Here is a 20,963-nt window from a genome sequence, read left to right as displayed (position 1 = left end):
TGGAGACTTATATGTAACTGCCACAGTTTTTATTTATGTTTATGATTTTCATATTCTCCATAAGCTCTAGGACAAGCCTTTTGAATACAAAGTGTCCTCTAATCTCTTAACAGAAAATGGGTGGAGTACATTTGTGGTAGGGGATGGAGTTCAAGTATTAAAATGATGCTGTAACTTGAAATGATATGAAATTATCCAATTGTCTTGTCTGGGTAACTCAGTTAGTTGGAGCATTGTTCTGATATGCCAAGGGTGTGGGTTCTGTCCCAGGTCAGGGTACATACAAAAGTTAAACAGTGAAAGCATAAATAGGTGGAACAATGACTCAATGTCTCTCTCTCTCTCTCTCTCTCCCCTCCCCTTCCCCTCTCGCCCCTATTTCCACCCCCTCCCTCTCTCTAAAACCAGTAAGTAAATAAATAAATAAATAAATGGTAAACTATCCAATAACATTCTTTTGTCTTAATCATATTACATTGAAAATATTTCTATTTGAGCTTGTTTTATACTCTGATTATATGATTTAAAATGGAAAACAATGAAAAAAAATAAAGTAATAAATTGACCAGTATCTCTCAAACTGGTCTGAGGCTATATTTTTGAGGCACAATGGATGTTCGTTGAGAATCTTTAAAATTAGGTCTTTTATTTTTATGATAGTCTGATAATTAATCTCAGCATGTTCTGGGCCATTCATTCTGTAGCTGAATGCTGGGCTTGCATTTCTGCTTGTGTTGGTGCCAAATGACCCCAACATCCTAGACTGGGCTAAGGAGGAAGATCAGAGCTGACCAGTTGACATCTGCACATGGCAGAATGGGCCTGCTCAGCCCAGAGAAGCTGTACCTGGCAGGCAGTATAGGTACATTCCCAAAGAGATTTGGTTTCAGTAAAAGCACATACATTTGTCACACTAAAGTAATGCTATTAATTGGATTTTATTGGTTTTGTAGTCTTATTTGCATCTAATTTGAAAATTTGTTCTGGTTTGATAGTTGCTTAAAAGAACAAGAAGCATAAGGGGTTTAGTTTTACATTCATACATATATAAATAACATAATTTTTAATGTAAAGCAATATTGTGTCTTGAGGTGTATTTTCCCTTCTAATTCTTTGAAAGAAAACCATATAACTAGTCCATTTTGAGAGATGCTATAATGGGTTCCACTTATGATGCTGATTTTGGAGGAAAAGTTTGTCAGTGACCCAAGAGCCCCTGGCTATATGGCATACCACAGGCCATAGGTGCTCAACAAATCCTTACCAGCTTGTGGAGATCCCTCGATTCTTACCCTCATTCCGCCACCTGCTCATTGGGCAACGGTGAGCAAGTTGCAGATAAGTTTCCTTTTCTAACCTATTTGGATTTATGGATCTCTAGCTCCTTCTGTCTCTGAAATTTGAGCCAAGCCCTGCAGATTTCTACCATTTGTTTACCTTTCCACTGCATCACCCAACCTGACCCATAAAATTGGATTTTTTCATCTTCTTAGACATCACTGACAACACTGCAATGTTTGAGCTCTTTCCATCAATTTTATTGAAACATGAACTCACCTTTCTTATTGGAAGTTGTACAGTCTTTTATTTTTTTCCCTTGAAATAAAAGAAATATGAAAGGAAAGCACTTAGCCCAGACCTTTGGGCATATAGAACTAATATATCCCCTTTGAAAGAACTTTAATATCTCTACAAACGCTGCTGGACAGAAGGCTGGGGAGTGTTAACTGTCCCCTTCCTCCCTCTGATCCCGGGGCCATCAGTTCTCTTAATTGGTGTGAAATCTCTTGGGCACCATGGCAGACCTGGGGCTTGAACCACAGCTTTGCACATCCTTGCATTGGGGCTCTGGGGAAACTGGAGCAACTCAGCTATGGGCAACACAGTTTTGGTGTCTCAGGGCAGATCTTGTGCTTAATGAACAGGGGAGCTTGTTTGAGCAATCTCCACGCAGTCCCAGGTTATTAGCTTCTCTAGTCTCTCTGGGGTGGGACCTGCAGAGCTGGAGGGAAAATGAGAAAGAAAGAAGGAGCCCTTTCCCAATGGGCTCACCTCTGACCCAGTCACCTAGCCCCAACTAGAGGCCTAAATCCACTGTTGAAAGTTTCCAAATAAAGGGCCCATTTAAGAACAGTTCTCTTCTAATGTGTGATTAACTCAGGCTATTGTGTGCTGGGTGGCAGATTGGAAAAGGGGAATGCAATCTTAAAATAACTTTGTGGTCGATGGGCTGTAGGTGTACTCAGGTTTGATTTGAAGCAAAAGGCCATGCCATGAAGAAAAATGTTTATAGTTGCCGTTTGGTTTAAAGAGCCCTGGGGCTCCCATCTTTATTATGAAATATAGTCTGAGAGCAAAAATATTTAGCTGCACTTCTGTAAATTAAAATCTAGTTTCTCCTCAGGCTTATGATTTGAAGTCAAGTTTCTGACTGAAGTGAGATAATTAAAGGAAAACAGAAGCACGAGGATGATGGATGGGGCCCACAGCCTCGGCATACAGAAAAGCCCCAGCTATTTTTCTTCTGCTCAGCGTCGACTGCAGATTTATCATCAGGACAGCAAACATAGTCAAGGGAGGAAAAGAAAGAGAAGTTACATAGAAGCCTCGTGACAGCATCTGTCACAGAGAAGCAAATGAATATTCTTATAGGAGCATTCCATTTAAAGAATTGCTTTTTATTGTCCTTTGAGTTGCTTTATGTTCATTTAATAAGCAACACTGAGTCCAAAGATAGCTCTGCCCTTACAACACTCCCAATACAGAGTGATGTTCTTGGCACCTTGATCCAGTGGGCTGAGATAGTAATTACATCATCGGTACCTGTCAGAGGCCGGAGCAGCCAGGGGAGGGGTGGGTGGGAAAGCACTTAGGGATGGAAGACTCGCAGCTCTAATTAACTACTGCTTACTCAATGATCTCTGTTCAGATAAATTGTACGGACTCAATGGAGCCTGGAATAGCATATAAGACGGATGGCGCCATAATAGGGGGAAACGTCGAAAAACATTTATTTTTATACGCTGAAAAAATTAAGAGGCAGTGCTAGCTTAAGGATAGATGTAAATACTTGACAGCATAAGCTTGTTGGAAACAATGGAAAGTCAAATCACAGTTCAGGGGGATTGTTCCTTTCAGCTCGGCACTTGGGGGCCAAGGGTGAATTTGCTATTATTTCCTTCTCCTTCTCTCCATCCTGAAGAAAAAACACAAAGACATTATTCAGAAGTTTGTGTACTTAAAATCGACACTTGTTAATTTGCTGTCCTCATTTTTATCAGTTGAAGAGCGACTGAAACAGGTCCCATGTTCCCTGAATGCACTGGGTTTCCGGGTAGTCTTTGCATAGAAAAAGTACCCTGTATTTTCTGCGGGTCTTCGGTGAGTGAATAATTCTCTTGTATTTCACACTTATCAGTAACAGAGGTTTAATTTCACGCAAGACTTCTTGTTTCTAAATGGTTTTAAGTTGTTTTAAGTTGTTTCTTTGGGCTAAAGCCTGAGTTCCTTTGCACCCTCCACCTAAGGAAAGAGGACTGGGGGAGCAAGGAAGAAACCACGGCCTCTGCCTGGCCTCCTGGGTGCATCTGCAGTGGAGAAGTGTGAGCTGCTCCTGGTTTCTCAAACTGCCCCCAAAACAGTATCTTTTTTAAAAATTTTTCTTAGCTTTTCCACTTCCTCTTTTTCCCCCTGCTCTGTTCCTGAATCTTAGATGAAGATGAAGACCTTTGGCAGTAGAATCAAGCAAATCTAAGAGGCCAGGTCTCTCAGCTCCCTTCACCTTGGATAAAGAGCCAGTGTATAAACGACCAAGTCAAACCAGGTGACCAATTTGAACCAAGAAAAAGGAGAATAGAGACATGTTTACTCTGAGGATCTTTAGAATGTCGCTTTGCTCATAGATTCTGTAGCGCATGATTTTTTTTTAAAGGCGTTAAGCAATATGATCCTCTTTCTAATTAGAGTCTCATGCAAAACCTCAAGACTGAGCCTTCTCCTCCCTTCCCTGTGTAGCCTCACTTCTTGGGGTGTGGGACAAAGCGAGGTGGGGTTTTAGACTCCTACCCTCATTAACCAGAGTCGCAGTGCCACACCTGTTATCTATACTCTCCTCGCATGGATGTTCTCATTTGAAGAACTAGTTGTGTAGCTTTAAAAAGTTAAAAAAAACCCTCTAGAACAATGTTGTGTGTTTTTAAAGTATTGTGTATCCCATTAATAAAAAGTTGAGCATACTTTCAGTATAAGCATATTTATTGTTTTATACATTTAGCACTTTACCAACATATTGTGTGCATTTAAAATGGCCAAAATTGGTTAAATTAATTTAAAAATGCAATTAAGTGGAAATTATAATATTTTATCCCTACCCCATTGGATCATTTTGTGTCCTCCCTCCCCGCCCCCCAGTGCTTGCCTTCCACTTTGGAGACCATTCCTAGAGTTCTATAAGAGCAACCTCAAAATCTTGGTGACATAACATAGTAAATGTTTCTTCTTGTGTGTGTCCCCTGGGGCAGGGACCTGGATCTCTTCCTCTATGTGACTGTCATTTTCCATGAACTTGTCCTTCACATTCCACTGGAGGGTAGGGAAAAGTGAGCATGGTGAATGGGGGGAGTAGGCACTGAATCTGCAAATGGTATATATACATCGTTTCCTTCCCTGACTCCCTGGCCAGAACTCAGCCACATCTGGCGAAAGCTCCAGAATGTACTCAGCCGTGAAAGCAGCGTTTGGTGACTACCTACAGCGTTTCTGCCAACAGAACGAATGCTCCACCAAAGGGGAGGTTCTCTTCTGCGTCTCCCTTGTGAAGTCTCACTTTACTTTTGGTTTGTTGAATGAGACACTCAGAGAGGCGGGTCTGTGCCTATTTTTCAGTTAAGGAGTATGTTGTGCCTATTGTAACAAAAGCCCACCTAGACTGGCTGACTAAGAAGGGTTTCGTTTTTCTCATGTTATAAGAAGTGTGGTGTGAGCAGTCCAGACTGGTGGGCTGCTCGAGGGAATCAGCAAGGGACTCAGGCTCTTTCCTCCTTTTCCAGCGTTCTTATTTCTGTTGTTTAGACTCCTTTACCCAGATGGCTGGTCTTTTCCCAGACATCTTGCTGTGTTTTTTGTTCCTGTTTTTTTTGTTTTTAAGATGAAGGATGAGAACAAAAACAAAAGCAAAAGCAAATGATAGTTGAGTCTGTCCTATTTAGCAAGTCTCCCAGAGACCCCTCCTTGTAGACTTCGCTCATACCTCCTTGGCCATAACTGTGTCTCAAGACCAACCTACCCAGCCATTGCTGCAAGGGAGTATGCAAAACGACTGTTTTAAGCTGAGCATTTTGCCAACCTGAACAAATTAGCATGTCTGTTACCTAGAAAGAAGAGAAAAAATGGCTATCTGCATGCAGTCCTTTGATAATTCAAAAAATCTCAGCTTCTGCATGAGTCCAGCCTGGTGAGAGGAGGCTGTTCTGCAGCCAAGTGGAGTGTATATCAAGGCGTAAGTTATGCTTTTGCAATTTATTGGTCTGAAGTCAAGTTGGCTGCTAAGATCTCTTATAACTGGTTCTGTAAATGAAGCCATAGTTTCTTTGAGGTTGACATTCTTTACATGTGTATTTCCTCTTAGTTAACTATCATGTACGTCTTTTGAAGCACATTTTCTAAGTAAACTGGAGCACAAGCATTTAAAGCCCCATCTTGTATTAGTTACCAAATGCTCCTCCTGACAACTGACACGAGATGGAGAGCATCAGGGACTCCGCACCTGTCCCTCCCTATTCTGGTTTCCCCGATATTGACCCCTGCAGCAATCAAGTGCTTCAGGAAGCATGTGCTTGGCATTAGCTTGTTCTCTACAAACAGGCCTTCTTGTTACACATTTAGATTATATACAGGACTCATGATGAAACGAAGAGAATTTTGCAACCCTTATTACTGCTACTTGGAGGGAGTGTTTGGTATAACTTTGATGACAAGAGAAAATATGTCTCTTTTAACAAAATGGAGATTATGTTTATTAGCAGGCTTTGAGAGATATGGTGCTCTCCTCTGTTTTGTTTTTTTCTTTGCCTTGGCTGCTAGGAAACTCAGAGCCAATTTAGTGCTCACATGAATAATGTCTTATTTCAGATTCCCGATAAAATTATTTCCTTTTTCTCTCTAAACAATTTCTGATATCTTTTTCTTAATTTCACTTTAACTATCTGCTGTTGCATATGGATTTTTATCATAAGCCGCCTTTTGAAATATAGAATAGAAATGACAAATAAATAAAGTAAAAATAAATGAGGAAAATTCATATGGTTTATTAATGTCTTATTCTATCAAAACCATATTGTTTGGTAGGGAGTAATTTGGGCTGTCAGATTTGTCTTAAAGTCTTTGGATTGAAGAATAGCACTTTTACTTTGGAAGTAATAAGCTACATTCTTCAATCTGTTCATCTCTATGCATTTTAACTAGAGTTTAAATCTTGAATGGGTAATTACCACCAAAATGAATAGTGATGATGTTTATTATGATGGTGGTTTTTCTTTATATGAACTTTCAAAGGAAAGCAATGTTTATTTCAGTCAGTCATGAGATTTGGAAAGGTAGGGACATTAAATTTTCCCCTTCTTTCAAAATAGTACATTTTAAATGTGACAGGCAGTAGGTGAGTTATGATCAAGGTCATACAACAGTAGTGTTAATGGGGAATGCAATTGAAATAAGCGCCAGTGGGAGAAGAGTTCACACTGCCCACCCGGAACATAAGATCCTCTTACAGACCTCACCACAGCTGCCTAGCACCCTGGACACTCTTGTCTAATTGGCTCCTAGAATCTGTGTGTAAGTGGCTAAGGAAGGGGTGGGCAAACTTTTGACTCGAGGGCCACAATGGGTTCTTAAACTGGACCGGAGGGCCGGAACAAAAGCATGGATGGAGTGTTTGTGTGAACTAATATAAATTCAAAGTAAACATCATTACATAAAAGGGTACGGTCTTTTTTTTTTTTAGTTTTATTCATTTCAAACGGGCCGGATCTGGCCCGCGGGCCATAGTTTGCCCATGGCTGGGCTAAGGAATGGCTGCTTTTCCTGGGGGTGGTGAAGGTGCATGTTTTGGAGCTTGAATGAGTTGGCTGGATCATCCGTAGACTTGCACTTGAGGTCTTTCATGATACAGGGTGGGTATGGAGATAGGCCAGAAGGAGCAGGCAGGCCAGGGGCTAAGGGCCAGGAGTCCTCTGGAATGCCCTGGAGTTTTTCCTTTTCTCATTTCTTCGTGGCCACCTGTCTGATGCAAGTTACCATCATTTCCACATGGATCCCTGCAGTAGCTTGGCCTCCCCACATCTACTATGACCCCATCCAATCCCAACTGTATTCTGTGGCCAGAGCAATCTCTTTGAAACTGATACTGAATCAGGTCACTCCTTGCTTGAAATCTGCAATCAGCCACAGGCTCCACCTGGTCTCATCCAGCCTACCTGTCCAGCCTCTCCTCATACCACTCTCCTCCTCACTCTCTGCACCCTCATCATACTGCCCTTATCACATTGCTTTCATAGTTATGTGTCCCCCCAGGACTCCATTCTTCGGCTGCCATCTCAACTCACTTCTTCAGAGAAGAAATAAGTAGGTTCCCCTGGAACATATCCTCATAGCACCACATGACTTTTCATCATTGCACTTCTTTCTATTTGAAAGTATGGGTTCATTTGTGTGATTACTTCATTAATATATCTCCTGCTAGACTGTACTCTATTCTGTAGGTCAGGGGCTGATTTGTTTTTGCTTATCATCATAACCCCAGGCTCTATCACTGTGCCTGGCACAGAGTCAATCTCAAATCATGTTTGTTGAATGGATGAATGAATAAATGTATGAATGACTATCTCAATGTGTTTTTCTAAAAGGAAGCTGGAATAAAAGGAAAATAACAGTAAGAGTCATTAATACTTACTGTTTATTCTGTGCCAGCCTCTGTTAATAATGCTTTACATATATTAACTTAATATGTACAACATATCCACAAAGTATGTTTATTATTATCCCCAATTATACAAATGAGGAAATTGTGGCACAAAATGGCAAAGCACCCACTTTTTCAGTGTGGGCTGCACATAGTGACTTGCTCCCAAACAGTACACTATAAAGACAATAAAAAAGAGTACCTATGTAGTGGAGGACCCTGACAAACATGACCTCAGCCAGGCGATCAAGGTCAACATCAACAGTCATCATCATCATCGATAAGTTATATTGATAGTATGTTCCCTTGATATGATATGATGAAAATAGTGCTTTTCTTCTGTGATCTTCCTTCCCAAACACAAGAATAATCATGAGGAAAACATCAGCCAAATTCCAACTGAGGGACACTCTAAAAAATACCTGATTTATCCATCTCAAAACTGACAAGGTCTTTAAAAACAAGGAGAGCCTGAGAAACTGTACAAACTAGAGGAGCCTAAGGAGACATAAAGATTAAAGTAGTGTGGCATCCTAGATGGGGTCCTAGGACAGAAACAAGACATTCGGTTAATACTTAGGCAGTCTGAAAAAAAGAAAAGAAAAAAGATTGGCTTTCATTACTAAGAATGAATCAATATCAGTTTATTAATTGCAAAAAATGAACCATACTGATAATATAAGATGTTGAAAATATAGCACACTGGGTGGTGGGTATATGGGAACTTTCTGTTCAATGTTTGCATTTTTTGGTAGACCTCAAACTGTTCTAAAAACTAAAATTTAATTATAAAAAAATGCAAGGTCACAGAGATGGCAATGGACATAGCCAAGATTTGGTTCCCTGTTATCTGACCACGTTCCTTGCTCTTAACCTCTGCACCACTCTGTGAAGTTCTTTTTAAGGCTGTCCCTGAAAGATAAGACAACATGCCAAATTCCAGGGTGCCAATTTGGCACCATCAGTCCAAATCTGGACCTGATTTGTGGTATTCTCAACTCCCCCAGTGCACCAATCTGGGGACTGAGCCACGGGTGTGCTTTAGGAACAATGTTCTAAGCAAGTTGGAGCAGGATTGTAGGTAGTGACTAATGGGACATGGGGACACTCCTTACACTTTGATCTGGGCTCATCTGAGGCTGCTAGTATGGCAATTTCCCCAACAACTTATGCTGAAGAAGGAATGGATTCCTTGCTGATGTCTCAACCATCTTTTCCTCAGTTTCCTTTTGTTGAAATCCCACCTATGTCATCCATGAAACTATTCTGATCCTCCTAGAAAAACTTAACCCTAGTAGTGTGAAGTCACCACAACATGAGGAACTGTATTAAAGGGTTGTGGCATTAGGAAGGTTGAGAACCACTGTCTTAGAGGCTCAATTTGCTTCTCTAAAAAGCAGGGATAGAAATCCTTACCCTTAGGGTTGCTGTGAAAAAGGAAAGAGAACAGTGACTGTGAAAGCATCTAGCTCAGTGGCTTGGACATAACATGTAAATGCTGAGTAAGAGAGTTCCTTCGTCTCTTTTCCATTTTCCTCTTTATGGGGTAATAGTACATTGTATTATTAAGAACTGGTTTCAGTCTCTGCTATCAGTTATAATGACTGTGCCTCCACAAGACCACAAACTCTTTAAAGGGGAGAATCATGTTTAATTCATCGTTGTATTCCCAGTGTCTGGTAGAGCAGGGTGGGTTCTGAACAAATGATCCATTTAACTAAACTGAATTGAATTGAATTAAACTGAACAGAAAAGGTTGGGTATTTTTCAAGTGATGCTTACTTGTATGGAGTTAGATAAAAGTGGATAAACCCAACTAATGACCCCTGGGAGGTACCCAAGGCTTTCTTTCAACTTACGTAGAGATTCTTTTGACTGACATGCTGATATTTGTTTCAATTGGTTGATAAAGAACTTTTATCATCAGCTGTTAATAAAATGCTTCCAAGTTATAGAAATCAACTCACAACTACACTAATGCATTTGTTTCAGCCTGAGCTGATCTACTTGGAGGGCAGATAAGTAGGTCCAGCCAAATACTGGTGGTTAACACAGGTGAGTCAGTCAGTGGTAGACAATGCCTAGCTGGAAGCCCTGGGCAGATTCGCTTGGCCATTGGCCACAGTGGGCACTAATGCTTCCTGGGTACCATGTTCATGTGTTTTTGGTCCCTGCATTGCACAGATTAGAGGGCACCGAGGTGAGGCAAATGGGCATGATGCTAACATGCCTCTGTTAATTTGGTAACAAGGAGTTCCATGAAGTTAACAAGCATGTTTTGAGTGTCTGTTGTTGGCAGAGCATCAGCATAGACAAGTGGATGTGATGTTATCCAAGCTTTGGTTCATTTGGCCAAATTACTGCCTTCCTCGTTTATCCAGTGAGTGAACAATGTTTACCTACAGAGGGAATTGGTGAGCTGTGCAAAGGGCACAGTCTTTGGGATTCTGGCTCCACTAATCAGCTGTGGGACACTGGACCAGGTAGCTAACCTCTCTTTGCCCCAGTAGGCCTGTGCATATTGTATTGATTCTTATTTTATAGTGAGCACTCATGACAATGCTCATAAAGATTCCTAGCACAGTGCCTGGTACAAAAGAGAGCTCAGGAAACCAGTTTTAAATCTTGGCAGTAGCTATTTCTTTAACCATGTGACCATCAATTTCACGTGATTTGTGTTTTAAAGCTCTAGAAATGGAGAGACTGATTGCTCTTGGACACAGAAGGCATAGTACATTTAGTTTAGACAATTAGAGAGAATATTATCAAATTTATGATCAGTAATTACAAAATATAGTTTGAACCATTATTATCAAAACTTTAAAGGAAAGACATGTTTTGATAGCATTCTTGTTAACTCAGTGGGAATGACACTTAATTAAAAACCAACAGGGGCCTGCCTTTGGGTTTTCTGTACAATGTTTACCACAGATTTTACTGCAATGCTGAAGTGTAATAAATGCTTCTCATTTAATCTGGGAGTTCTGTAACTTCACAGTGCATATTTATGTGATAAATGGTTATCATTGATCTCTCATAAGTTATTCCTGCTCTCTATGTAAAAGAAGAGACCTTGGTCACTTTTATTACAGTGTTTTTGAAAAGCGATAGAAGGAAATATTGGAAATCATTGCTTCTTGGTTACCATCTTCATAAACCTATAAAACAGTTCAGAAAATTTTAAAATTTCATTTTGGCTGAATAAACCATAGACTAGCGAGAAGGCTCTGTTTTATTATCAGGTAACCTTACATGTTAAAATTCATGGGACAATACGCTGAGACTATCAAAGAATACATTTATAAGAGAAATTTTGGAGTCTGCAAATTTGAAGTATATCCTGGGACTGAAAATTAGTAATAACTGAGATTGGAATTGCTTATGGATATGCCTATAAAGGAGTCAGAGAAATGTCTAGAAATCCAGATATCAAGCATTAATTTCAGACTGCTTATGTCATTTCATTTAGTGCAGACAGAATTATTCCGATCCATTTGATAATGAAAAGAAAGTTAGAGATATATTATTCCTCTCTTGTTATCTGGGAATACACAAGCAGAGTTCACAAATATTTTTCTAGTAATGGCTGTTAGAATTTCCCTTCTCAAGTGGAATGTGGAGTTTCATCCCCACATTCCACATTCTTTGCGGTGTTGTTCCTAGACTTACACGTCCCTCTGCTGGAGGCTAATTCCAGCATGTCATAAATGCAAGAAGTTTTATCCAAAAGGTTGGGTGGAGGGAAGTTATGGTGGGAAAAAAGAGGAACCAATGTAATAATCTGAACAATAAAGATTTAATTAAAAAAACAACAACAAAGGTTGATGGAATCTTGAGCCTTCAGCAAGGGCTGAAGATACATATTATTGCCTGCTGGAATAGCTGAAGGCATTTCCCCAAACCTGAAGATACATAAATAATTACCTGTTGCCAGACAGCTGAGGGCATTTTAATCTACATGTTATTGCCTCCTGCTGGCCAAACACCTGAACAACTGAAGGCAGTTCCCCCAAAACTGACAATGCCTACTGTATACTAAACCTTACCTTTGATATGTATATCTGCTTTGCTATAGGGCAAAATGTAGGAATAAAATGAACCCTGGATCCAGAGATGGAGAGAATTTAGCTACTACAGCTAAGCTTCCTCTGGCTCCCCCATGGATTACAAATTTATATTATATTCCTAGTCTCTTTATTAATTTATGCCGCAGTGCCTTCTCCAGATTCCTGAACCCTTCTAGATGCTGGATATCACCCTGGCATTATCCCTCTTGGTTATGTCTTGCCGGGCCTCTGGCGGGAGAGGCCTCTCACTGCCATTCTCATCTTCCAGTCCACAAACATTCCAGTCCTTCTGGCCTGCCTGTGTGGCCAGATCAGTCTCCCCAAAGCTTCAGTCGAAACTTATGGCTCCACTACATCTCCAAAACACACAGAACACTTTTCTTCCTGCAATGCCTTCCACACAGACTTCCTCTTCATGATACAGCCCAACTCAACTTCTTCTACAGCCCAACTCACACATACTCCTTCCTGTTTCATCCAGATGGGGCTCCCCTCATTTCCTGAACGCACACTCTCTTTGCTTTCCTGCCTCAGTGCCTTTGCTCCTCCTGCTCCTTTAGCCTGTAACACCCTCTTTGTTATCCCTATCTTCATCTGCGAATGTCCCATCCACTGGAAAAACCAACTGCAGGTGCCAACCCATCACATATTCAAACATAGCAACACATGTTTTATTTTAATTAGAAAATTCACAATACCAACCTTACTGACAAGTTGGAAACTAGAAAAGAGAAAAATTACAACAAAGTCTGATGTAATTATTAATGCTTCCATTTTAAATTTTGAGGTAATTGTGGATTCTTATGCAGCATTAAGAAATATTACACATAATAATCCCATATTCTTTTCCCCCAGCTCGCCCCCTGTAGTAACATCTTTAATATTGCAACCAGGAAATTGACATTGCTACAATCCACTGCACTGACCTTATCTGGATTCACCAGTTTAATATACACTCATTTGTATATGTGCATCTGTGTGAGCATGTATGTGCTAACATGTTTATTTAGTTCTATACAATGTTATACACGTATAGACTGGTTTGACCACCGCCCCAGTCAAGACACAGAACAGATCTAGCATGAGGATTCCTAGTGTAGCCTTCTGAATTCACAGCCACCTCCCTCCCATCCCCTCCCCTGACCTCTGGGAACCATTAATCTGCTCTCCAGCTCTATAATGTGGCTGTTTCAAAAATGTTATATGCATGTAATCATACAGTAAACAGAAAGCTTTAACAGGAATATTTTTGGGAAGTATTGTATTGGAAGCTCCTCCACCATCTTCCTCATATCATCTCAAGACAGTCTACGCTGCTCACTGTTGCCTTTACAACTGATGCCATGCAGAGAAGGTATGAGATGGAATGTGAGTTCTTGTGAATTGGCAGGAGTTTGCAGGAGCTTTGACTTTCAAAGACATAGATTTAGATCCTAGACCTCCTAGATCACACCTAGATCTACAAGGGGCAAGAGGGCAGAGGTGGCATTGCATTAAATAATGTTTGCCATAGAGTGCCTTCTAACTACAGCACTTGCTAGCTGAGTAAGCTCAGTTTCCTCATCTGTAAAATGGGGTGATAATCACGTTAACCTCATAGGGTTGAAGTGAAGATGAAATGCATACTTTGTGTTCCTTCTCTGGCACATAGAATTTGAAACACAGTATCTCCTCAGGTGTATTTTTATTTAACAAAAGTGTATAGAGCATATGTTATATGCCAAGAAGTGCCAGGATCAGATATAATGATGGGCAAGGCTAGATGGAGCTCTGTGAGATATCCACTTTTAGTTAAGTGGGGTCTGTTTTCAGATAACATATGAAAGCAGGATTAAAACATAATATAGTTTGATCTACTTTTCTACAGAAGAGCTGTGTTGTTTATCTGTTTGTTTTTTTAGCAAAATCATACTTCTGGATAAGAGTATTTTATAAATTAAAAGTACCCCTTGTTTGTTACCATTTTATAATCCTTTCCAAGGTAATTAAGAAAGATTTAGAATGGGAAATAGTTTTGCATCACACCTTGAAATTTGTTTTACTGGGTGATCTTTTTTTAGAAGTCATGCCATTCGAATAGCAGCACTTGGCTAGATGTTAATTCTTATCTGTGTTCATAAATTCCTAGGGAAAAATAAAATTTAGACAATGATGAAAGATGCATGCAAACCTAACAAAGATTATCATAATAAATAACTGTTAGTTCCTTCTTCATTTTAAATTTCGAGTATTATCAATCAATGCTTAATCTTTTCTATTTTGCTAACTTATGTACCAGGCAGCTCCTACCCTCTATTGCCTGTTTCTTTCTCCTGTTTGATCAAAGCCATTAATTATCACCCACCTTTTAGAAGAAAAGTGTTAATTGCTTCTTTGATCTTTACCTCCTTCATCTGTAAAATTGAACTAAAATCTAACTTTCTTACCCCTCAGGGTTATTCTAGGGAACAGACATATACAGTACGTGAAAGAATTAGTAAATAGCAAAGGGCCTGCAAATGTGAGGTATCACGAGAGTAGCATAGAGGAATGAGCACATATTTAGAGCCAGTCCTGGGTTCAAATCCCAGCTCAGCCACCTTGTGCTAGTTTGTGGCCAGGAACAAGAAGTTGAGCCTGTTTTCTAACATGTCCCCCAGGAATGCCATTGCATATATATGTCTCTCTTACGGTTGTGTTCTGATTACTCTCCCTGCCGCCTTCCTCCCTATGCCAATCCCATCTCTGCTTTTCTCTGTATCTCAGGTGTCTGATCCCTATCAATACATTATCCAGGCTTCTTTGCCAGTTGGCTACCCATTGAGTTGGCCAGTGGGAGGCACTGGCAGATCAGACAGTGATAGGAAAGAGGTTGGGCGCTTCTTTGATCCCTCTAGCTTCAATGCCTTGTCTCTGGCAAAGGATGTGTCTGTCTTCTAGAACTCAGCATCCTGGACAGCCACAACCCTCCCCTCTCCCCCAGTTGCGGTTCTGCCTGGGTTCTAGAACACTATCCTTTCCTGGAGGGTGGTGATAGCTTCCTCCTGTGGCTAGTCTCTGGGTGCCTAGCCAGCCCTTACTGGTTCCCTTAATCCTATCTATACCTCTGTACCTTCATTAGGTCTGTTCCTTTGAACCAGCTGCACTGATTATTATTCCTGCTGAAATTCCAACTGGTACAGGTGGGAAGGGCTTACACTGAAATATAAATGAACATTATTTAACTTGGACCTGGCACATAATGATAAACAAGGGTTGATAGGCTCTCATTTTGTTTATTTTTTGTGCTTCATTTTTGTGCAGAGTAACTGCCTTTTGTTCCTCATGGCTTACATCAAATTCACTCTCTTACACTAAATGCACAAGAAGTAGAGTAAGCCTTAGACGGTTTGGCTCAGTGGATAGAGCATTGGCCCACAGACTAAAGGGTCCTGGGTTTGATTCCAGTCAAGGGCACCTACCTCGGTTGAAGGCTCAATCCCTGATCCTTGGCCCTGATCAGGGAGTGGGCATGAGGCAACCAACTGATGTCTCTCTTTCTTTCTCTCTCTCTCTCTCTCTCTCTCTCTCTCTCTCCCTCTCCCCCTCACCTCCCTTCCACTCTCTCTCTAAAAAAATAAAATCAATGGAAATATCCTTGGGTCAGGATTGGAAAAAAAAAAGAAGATGAAGAAGTAGAGTGAGCCTGATTGCCTGATTTCCCACACAGAGATTGTGCTGTCTCAGATTTTTCCTCTACCTGCCCTTCTAGCCAACCCTAGACCCTCATCCCCACCCTAGTTTTTAAACTATGATTTTTTTTTTGTATTAAGTGCTAAAGGTCATGTGCTACTTAGCCTCCCTTCTATAGTTTTTAGAGCCTGTTTTAAGGTAGAGAACATTCTGTTGTTGCTTTTAAGATTCAGGCTCAGAACTGGAAGCTACCTGGGGTGTATGTCCTTCAGCTTCCCTTCTTTATACAACCTCAACATCACTCATGGCAGATGGGCATCCAGTCCTTTCAAACTCTAGGTAACTAAGGAATATGATTTGGAGAAAAATGGAAAGAAATCTATCCCCTTCCCCATGATGTCCAGGTAGGGATTAAGTGCTGCTGTTTGAATACCTTTCTGATTAGATGTTTCTTCTTCCCCTAAATGATTGAATGAATATAATTAATTTTACAAATATCCTTTGGTAATTGGAAATGATTTTTTGTTATACAATTTCTAGGAAGAGAAAGACTAATGAAGTTGTGTGACCAGAGACAAAGAATATGATTGCTAATATTCAGGGTCTAATTCAAGTCTGTTTCTACCTTTGGATACTTAGAGTCCTGGGATTTCAGAGATGGGAGGAGCCTTACTGCTTACAGAAAGGCAACTGTGAGGCTCACAGTCAGGAACACACTCACTCACTGGAAAGATGTCCTTTCTAGTTTGTAAGGATAGTTGTGGGGAAGCATGGGACTTGGTTGGAAAGTCTGTAAGGAGGAATCTCCGAAAGGTCGGGGGACTTCCAGGGGTATCTGGCCAAAGGCTGCAGCCCCTGCCTTGACTTTTCCAGCTGTCAGCTGGAGGCTGCCCTTGACTGATCCCCTGGGAGTTTTACTGGAATCTTTATGTTTAGACATTCTTTAAATGTCCTTGCTTAAAGGACTCTGCAGACGCATGTGTCTTCTCAAGGATGCTTACCCTACTGCTAGTATCTAATAGTTAATTTTAGTTCAAGCTGTTGTTACAATAAAAGCCTAAGGAGGCAGGCGAATGGGGCTGTCTGGTTCCTTTAGCCGGGCAGTTCCTTTGCCCTCTCTTTCACAGAAACATGTCAGAGTAATCATTCACCCTTCGCTCAGGGTCTGCTGGTCAGCCCTGGCAGGTAATGAATTCAAAAGTGTAACCTAAGTGTTGCTATTGACCTCAGGACCTTGAGCGTAGAGAAAGTTCCCATTTTCACAGACTCTTTTGGAAAGAAAAACAGAAGCTTGAGAATGCCAACCCACATGCCTCTCAGTTTAAAATTAAGATGAAAATCCTGGTGTGTGTGTGTGTGTGTGTGTGTGTGTGTACATGCTTGCTTTCTTTGTGTTTTTGGCTAACAATCTCTGAAAACTAATTATTGGCTTCAGTTTCCTTTATATCTGAATGTGTGTATCCTTTCATTTTTTTTCTTTAATAACTTTATCTTTGACCTATTCATGGCATTTGCTTATGTGAAAAATTATAACTTTAATTAAAAAGGAAAGATATCTGCAAGAAAAACGGGGTATTTTATTCATCAGGTATGACCAGCACAAGGTCCAGGTCAGATGATGTTCTTAGGAGAACTCAAACAGACTGAGATCTGAAAGAGGAATAATTGTCTCCAAAAATGCTTAGAGAATGTCTCAAAAATGAAATTAATAAATGTTTAATTAAACATCTCCCAAAAATAACATCATGTCAACTTCATTAAGTGTTCAATCAAGTATATATGAAAATTCCATTAGATTGTAAAACATTTGAAGGTGAGAGGTTCTCCTTTCACAAGTTCCCAAGCATGCATGATAATTGCTACGAAATCGCTGACATTCTAAATTAAATGAGTTTTTGAGCCAAATAATTTGCAAGGTAAAATTGTAAATTAAAAAAAATGTTATGTTCATTTTCATTTTCTTCCAGAGAAAAATATATTTAATGTGTGACGTGGGTGCAATTGATATTATTTATGTGATGTGGGCTGAAGCCTCCAAAAATATTAAAATACATGGGAACTTTGAGGGACTTAAAATGTGTTCGGGGGTGACGGGGATGTAGGAGCAACATTTTATAGTTTGCTAGAATGGAATTCTCTAGCTGGAATTGTGGTCACTGTTTCTGTGAATAGAGTGTATCAGTTATCTCTTGCTGTGTAACACATGGCCATGCACGTAGCAGCTCAGAACAACACATCAATTATCTTATGGTTTTTGTGAGTCAAGATTCAAGGCATCACTTAAAAGGGTCCTCTGCTTAGGGTCTCTCTCAGGCTGCAGTCAAGGTATCACCCAGGCTGTGTTCTCTTCTTCAGCCTCAACTGCAGCAACATCTCCTGAGCACATTCAGGTTGTTGGCAGAATTCATTTTCTCGTGGTTGTAGGACAAGACTGAGGGTCTTGCCCTCTTACCTGCTGTCTGCTGGAGGCTGCCCTTGGCTTTCAGAGGCTGCCCAATGTTCCTAGAGGCTGCTGCCATTTCTTGCCCTTCTGGCTTTCCCAGTATGCCTGCTTTCTTTGTCAAGTCAACAAGAAGAGTCTCCAGAGTAAGTCTGATAGCAAGACAGTCTTATATATCCTAACGCAATTGAGGATGAAATGTTATTGCCTTTGCCATATTCTGTAAATTAGAAGCAAATCAAAAGTTCCCTCTACACTCAAAGGGAGATGATTACATAGAATTGTCGATACCGGGAGCTGGGAGTCACGGGGGAGTCAATTTAGAGTCTGTCCAACACAAAGAGAATGCTAAGAATCTCTTCATTTGCATGAATTGAATCAGCCTTTTTGATTAGGCATTTAGAACAGTTCTGCTTGTCCAGAGGACTAATCTGGGAGTGACCAGAACCACACTTCTACGAAAGGCTTATATATCCTCCTTTCAGTGCCCTTGCCTGTCTTCCTGGGACCCTTAGCAGAGGCTTGCTAGCATTCAAATGACTCGTATTTCCCCTAAAAGTGACATACCTAAAGTTGCCTTTCTTGGCAGCATCCACAGAGAAGATGAGCCCTCCTTCCATCAACAAAAATAGCCCTCACTTCCTTCCATTCCCTCAGGTCCCTATAAGCCAGTGTTTCTCAACCTTGGCTGCACATTAGAATCACTAATGTTGTGGCCTCACCCCATAACAAAGAAACAGAATTTCCAGAGGATGAGGCCCAGAAATCAGGATTTTAAAAAGATTCCCAGGTGATTCTAATGTGCAACCAAGGTTGAGAACCGCTGCTATAAGCAATTAGGAAACTGTTCTTATAAAGCAACAGAACCCAAGAATTTAGAGTTGAAAACAACCATAAAGACTGTATTTGTTATGTAACACAGATTGCATTTCCATGGTAATAGGGGACAACACTATTATTGGCCCATGGTTGTAAGAATTACAGGGATTTTACTCGCAGAGGCAAACCCACTTGGGAAGATGTTTGGGCACATTATGACAAATGAAGGCCTAGAAAATTATGCTTCAAAGACAATTGGCTGTTCTCATGGGAATAGGAACTCTGGCAAAAAGAAAAAGACTGTCTTCTAGGAACTACCTGAAGCCAATTGGATCAGTGCTTGTTCTTATACCCTTGGCAGCTTTGCTAATGCAGCCATCTTTCAACTCGTACCTTCTCCTAGTTGTCTGTGCTTATCCTTTGGATTTGATATTTCTTGCATGGTTTACTTTCTATCTGTCTCTGGTTTCCCCATAACTCTACTTTGATTTCTAGATAAGGCTTTTCTGTGTCATCCATGCTTTCCTGGCATTTGATCTTGGCTCAGCCCCAGTTTTGACCCAGCCATCCCCTCTAGGCACTGAAGGATGTAGTTATTTACCTCAATACACAGTAATAAAGAAATATCAGACTGTATGGTTAAGACAGCATTGCTAGCTGCTGAAACAAAATATCAGGAAATTAACACAGTTATAATTTATTTCTTCTTGACACAACAGGATAACGCAGACATTCCTGTCAGGCATCTCTCTTATAGATGCAGAGATGGTGGGACCCAGGCTCCTTCCATTCTGTGGCTCTGCCATCTTTGACACACATCTGTCCAATTACTATGTTTATAGTCATAAAGCCATGGGAGATTATGGAAGGTTAGGCAAAGAAGATTGCATGGGCTGAGGTTGGAGGAATGCTCATCACTTCTCATTTTCACAGGCCACACCAAGGGGATCTGGGAAATGTGGCTAGGAAAAAGGGGAAAATTTAGCTAGCAATTTCTGCCACATGGAACCTTTTGGCAGCCCAAATGCATGTTGGGAAAACTCAGTAAGCATCACCTTTGAGAAAAAGAACAATAACCAATGCTTTACTTATTGAACATTTATGTAGAACTTAATATGTTCCAGATATTGCTTTAAGCGATTTTCAAACAATACCTCATTTAATTCCTATACGGCCCTACAGGGTAAGGTACTGTTATTATCCTCATTTACAGGCGGGAAAACTGAAGCGAAGAGAGGTTAAGTAGATTGCTGAAGATAATGGCACCCGTATGTGGCAGGAGTGAGAGGACAGACACAGGCATCCTGGTTTCAAGGTCTGTGTTGCACTGCTATGCTACATAGATTCTGATTTCATCAGCACTGTGACTCTTTCATCACAATAACATCTTATAGGTAAGGAAATTGAATATCTAATGCCTCCTGAGGAGAGACAGTGTGTTCCCATTTTATAGATAATGCAGGAGTCGAGGAAACTCCCCAAACACACAACCAGAGCAGTACATTGCTGTGTCTCTGTCAGAAGAATTCCACCCTGCACTGAACTTGACATTTCTCATGGCCACATATAGTTTTTATAGATTGAGCTTTGAGTGTGCACCCCTCAGCATTTTGGTGTTACTTTTTTATTTTATTTTTCAAAATATATATTTTTATTGATTTTAGAAAGGAAGGGAAAGGAGGGAGAGATAGAAACATCAATAATGAAAAAGAATCATTGATTGGCTGCCTCCTGCATGCCCCCTACTGGGGATTGAGCCCGCAATCCAGGCATATGCCCTTGACCGGAATCGAACCTGGGACCCTTCAGTCTGTAGGCCGACGCTCTATCAACTGAGCCAAACCAGCTAGGGCTGGTGCTACTTTTATAGGCAAAAATATGAGTATTTCATCTGAGGCAAAAGAGCATTTAATCCAAGAGGGACAGGGCAGGACTATGAATTAACTTCCGGTGTTGTTACTGTCAAGCTGTCATGAGGTCTTCAGCATGGTGTGAATTAACAGCACAAAGACTCAGAATGTTTCTGTCG

At 40.6% G+C, this 20,963-nt stretch overlaps 1 protein-coding gene across 1 annotated transcript in view; it reads left to right on the top strand.

The window, feature by feature from the left end:
• Positions 1–20,963, top strand: part of SCHIP1 (schwannomin interacting protein 1) — a 657,653-nt gene that overhangs the window by 25,131 nt on the left and 611,559 nt on the right. The window lies entirely within an intron of this gene.

This window comes from Myotis yumanensis, unplaced genomic scaffold, assembly GCF_028538775.1.
Source record: "Myotis yumanensis isolate MYYU_CA2020_CCGP unplaced genomic scaffold, mMyoYum1.0.hap1 SCAF_2, whole genome shotgun sequence".
NCBI classification, from domain to species: domain Eukaryota; kingdom Metazoa; phylum Chordata; class Mammalia; order Chiroptera; family Vespertilionidae; genus Myotis; species Myotis yumanensis.
Note: the sequence above shows the minus strand (reverse complement) of the source record. Positions and strands in the feature narration are given on the sequence as shown.